This window comes from Palaemon carinicauda, chromosome 17 (assembly GCF_036898095.1).
Source record: "Palaemon carinicauda isolate YSFRI2023 chromosome 17, ASM3689809v2, whole genome shotgun sequence".
NCBI lineage: Eukaryota > Metazoa > Arthropoda > Malacostraca > Decapoda > Palaemonidae > Palaemon > Palaemon carinicauda.
The window spans coordinates 74,947,828-74,952,827 of record NC_090741.1 but is presented as its reverse complement, the minus strand read 5'-3'; positions in this window follow the sequence as shown (position 1 = coordinate 74,952,827).

Genomic DNA, 5,000 nt, shown 5'->3' with positions numbered 1-5,000 from the left:
ATAAGTATATACAGTATCTATATAGATACACATTTATTCATATATATATACATACATATATATATGTATATATATATATATATATATATATATATATATATATATATATATATATGTATATGTATATATATGTATATATATACACACATTTATATATATATATATATATATATATATATATATATATATATATATATATATACATACATTATATATATATATATATATATATATATATATATATATATATATATATATATATATATAATTATATCAATTTGTTTCAAGTTAACTCTATAACCCAAAACTATATGATAAAATCGTTTTTTTAAACAAAGCTCGTACTCTGCTGCAAAATTGGACACCAAAGCCCATGAAATCATACCAGAAATAAATTTATTCCACAGACGAATATATAACATGCAACATATAATGTAGGGATAACGTCATGGAAGGGTTTGTGTATAGCCACTATCAGCTGAGATGCAATAGTCCGGGCCAACCATACTAGGTTGATTTGTTGTGAACGGTCAGATTAAAGTCTCCCACCATCACGAATCTGCAGTAGCCATTGCTGTGATGAAAATGGCGAAACCCCAGACCTTGCTAATGACATGTCTGAAGACATTGCCCTGAAATGGACTAGAAACTGCAGTATTTATTGTTTGTTGTTGTATATATAAAGTTGTATATTTAAAAGGTACATTTTACTCCTTGTATAGACCTACATGTGTATGTATTTACAATCGCTCATAAATTAACTTGTCCAAATTGACTCTCGTTATAAAACAGTAGCTCCCAGATAACTTCGTTAATTAAGGAGTAGATTTCTCGTTCCCATACCAACGTGCAAGTCTCTGATTATCTCCCACAAAGCCAGCTAAATCTAATAACAATTCCACCTTTGTGGGATCTGGCTTCATACCAACACTAGAAGTAGAATCTGAAGCAAAAAACGGGGGAAAAAAGTTATGGAAGTTGTATTTTCTGTTTATTATCTTTGTGGCTTCAATTGTGTTCATTTTAATCTTATATACGAACATAGTGATTTACAAATTATTTTGTTTATTCTAACTATTTTACCGAAATGCTTACTTATCGGTTCGTTCGTCCATATATCAGTTTATCATTTGATTTTAGCAGATTTCGACCAATCTCCGATCATCAGTAAATAGATGTTAAGGTATAGTAAAAGTACTTCGCATGGAGCCAACACGTACTGGTTATCCATCAACAACTCTATGTCCAGATTTTAAGTCATCCTACCTAGAATGTTATCCAGGTGTTGCACTTTAATTTATTAACAAAATTAAAAAGGTACTAAATTCTTGCGTATTTTTGCCTGAAAGTTTTCGTTTCTTGAGATCTGTTTCCTACAAGGTTCTCACACAGAAAGTGGCTCTACAAGTGGGCCATTAAAGTAAGATTTGAGAGCTTCCTGCAACCGTCCAAGAACGCTGTTTGGTGAGCAAATTAGCCAGCAAAGTCTACAGTTATACCTGGTCCCATTAACAACGATTCTCAAAATTTTCTCTCTCTCTAGAAAACTAATTGCTTCTTCTGGCTAGTTTTCCTTTGAGTGCTTCTTTGAACTTCTTGGGGGTTTGCTCTTGCATTTACAAATTTTCTATTTACGATAATTACAATTTAACTCAATGATATTGGATTGAATTATGAAATTTGGTCGTTATTGGTCCACCGTTTAGGCCGGGGATGCCAATCAGCTATTAGAGTGGATTAAGAAGTGGGTGCAAAGCTTAAGGACAAGAAGACGATGCTAAGATTTTTTAGAAATGCCTACAGTTCCTCAAGGTGCAATGACGGCACTAAGCCTCTACAGAAACTCGATTGATAGTTACTGAATTTCTACTTACAATCGTCATTGTGTAATTGCAAAATATGTTACATACAATAATTACATAACATACTAGGGATGCAAAGTTATTTAGAAATTAATAAAATTTATATAATATTAAAAGGAATACTTTATCAGCCCACAGTTATTGATATCGATATTCTAAGTTCTTCAACACCTGTTGATATTACATGAATAGTTATCGGACGTCACGTCAATACCCCTACCGTGTGCGTATATTCATACGGCTCACCAGTCAAATCCCAAGCTGCAGAGTGTTGAAGAAGAGTTACATAAGTAAGCATCCTGATTCCCCTCTGAATGCCTGTCCCCAGTGCAGGCTTTATCCTTAGGGCCCTTTCACACTATGCGATTTAAATCCGCCTTCGCCAGCAGAGCGGCACTGCCCTTAGAAGTTGACTGATAAACCTCATGCCGTCCCCATTGGCGGTTGTAGTTGGCCATCATGTTCAATATATGCCTTCACACAAGGTGTGTTTTTTTTTTTTTTTTTTTTTTTTTTTCAGCCATTAGAAGCGGTGATCATCATAAGGTCACTGCTTTTCATCATGAAAGCATATCGTGAATTATATAGATCGATATTCATATAGATATATGAAGAAGGTGAATTTTTTTATTATTTATTTACTTTTTAATCTATAAGCTGTTTTATTAAGTGAAACATGGCTAACAATTTGTTACCATTTTAAGAATACTGCGTTCATAAGATAATGCACATGTTTCTTTATAAAGGCACTTACTACTAGATAGGAAAAAGCTTACATATTTTCTCAATATCCTATTTTAATATATTGCCAACTCAAAACCGCTACTTCCCTCACGAAACGATCAGCAAACGAGTTTCTGATGTCATCTGCTGGTAGTCCAGCTCGTACATTTAGAGGATGTTCAATCTCTTCTAATCCATTTATTGTTAGTGTATTCAAAATGAAAACCATCACATTCTCGAAAAATGTTATGAAGAATATTTGCCAACATTCATAGATACCGGAATGAGACGAGAGGAAATACTCCATTTGTTACTTAATATTCAAAATGCGCTTTCAACATAGCTTTTTCCTCTTCTCAAACGACAATTGAATACACTCTGTTTTTCACTCAATTGTCAGCCTCCATATGGTCAGATTAGGTTTTCATGCAATCCAAAATTTTCCTTAAATACATGAGACACACGTGGTTCCTGAAAACTGGGCTATGGTTTTGATTGGGGTTGAGGAAAGAATTTTTGGTTAAAATATCTCTGGAAAGGTGTACTTCAGGAAATAGTCGAACAAGTCTTTCCCATGGGTGGCAATGTTTTTCACTGGTTATTTTAGATTATTAGAAACATTATTATCGTCCTTCTTTGTTTTTCCCAAGTGAGAAGCATATGCACCTTTCATGTCTCTTTGGGCATTGGATTCTTGATCATCTCTTCCATAATAGGTAAAGAAGTCCCTCCTTTTATCCATCTTGTTGCCCACTCCATATTGTTTTCAATACTTAAAAGAAATAATTGGCCTCAGCAAGCAGAGACTGCATAAACAAGCGGTGTCGTTCGCAGTAACAGCGGGGCGGAGACCGCCTTGAGTGAAGAAAAAAAATCGCTTAGTGTGAAAGGAGCCTTAGGAGAGCACATATAGCCTTTGTCTTAACACACTAACCCCCAAGGTAGTATTGCCACTCACTTAGTGTAGCCCTGGTGTGACGCTTCGAGCCAACGACAGCGGTAAGCAGTTTTAGGCCTCTTTCACAATATGCGTTTTTAATCCGCTGCCGGAAGAGGTAGGATCCACCTTTGTCAGTCGACGGATAGATTATATGAATTCTTTCACACTTGAGCGGAGCACATTTTTCAAAGCAGCAGCACCACTTCACATGAGTGGTGCCTCACTGGCTTTGCGCGGATCCATGATTTTTTCAGCCCCTTGTTCGCCTGGCAGTAGTAGTCCACGCGGTGCTTCTCATGCAAGTGAATAATAAACACACCCACATGGAACAATATATTGATATTGAATTTCTTTAGTAGAAATAAAACTAGTATTATGGGACGAAAAGTTTAATAGAAAACAAATGTCGGAGCTCTGTTACATCAGCTTGGAAAGAAGTTTGCTGTGGATTAAGGGAGGATTTTGAGTCAGAATGATAAAGAAAAGAATTAATTTGGGACTGTAATTGTATTCACTTTCCCATTTACAAACATTCCTAGTATACTAACTGTGGCAAACTAAGTTTTTGCAAATCTAGTTATAAAGACATTCATTACTAAATTTCATAAATCCCATATTCATACTTTCAAATATTGCCAACTCAAAGCTCCCTCTTCACTCATGAAAATTCAACAAATGTGTTTCTGATATCAATTGCGAGTGGCGACAGCAATAACAGCAGTTTTCGTTTGCCATACTCAAAGTCTAAAGAAATACGTAAGCCAGCGCGCAGATTAAGATTTAATGGTTGCTGTCAGTGACGTCAGTCTAGCCATGCCAAAGATTGTATTTGGTTGTATTCATATTAAGCCAGTAAACAATATTCACGGACTGCATCCAAGAGTTAAAGATGCACTTGCTATATTTGTCTCTCGGGATATTGTTTTAGCATGATCAATCAGTTACTTTTCCTACGAAAATGACCAACAACTATTCAGTCTTTGGGAGTTCTAATACAAAACTGAAAACAAAATGTTCAGACATGAAGTATTTCAATTTTTCAAAAGATGGCCATTTTTGAGTGGGCTGGAAACAAGCATATCGTCAAGCTCATAAAATGAATCTTGAAAATGATGTGATTTGTTCTGTTCATTTTACAAACAAGTGATTTCATCCATAATATGCAGTCCCAAGAGACTTTTGGCAAGATGCTTTGCCTTCTATTTTCCTTTAAAGGGGTAACTTTTTTGTTACAAATTATTCTCTAGTGTTTTACAATGAAAACAATTATAATGACCAAATGATCAAGAAATAAATCAAACTAATTTTTATAATTACGAGTGATAATTGTTGACTGATTGGTTAGCACATTACGTAAAAGAAAATAAACTTGGTAAAGAATGTAGATTATATCTTATGTCACGATTTTTTTTTCAGAAACAAACCGAGATGACAAACGATCTGAGGAAATGTTTTTGAAGAATTTCTATATATAT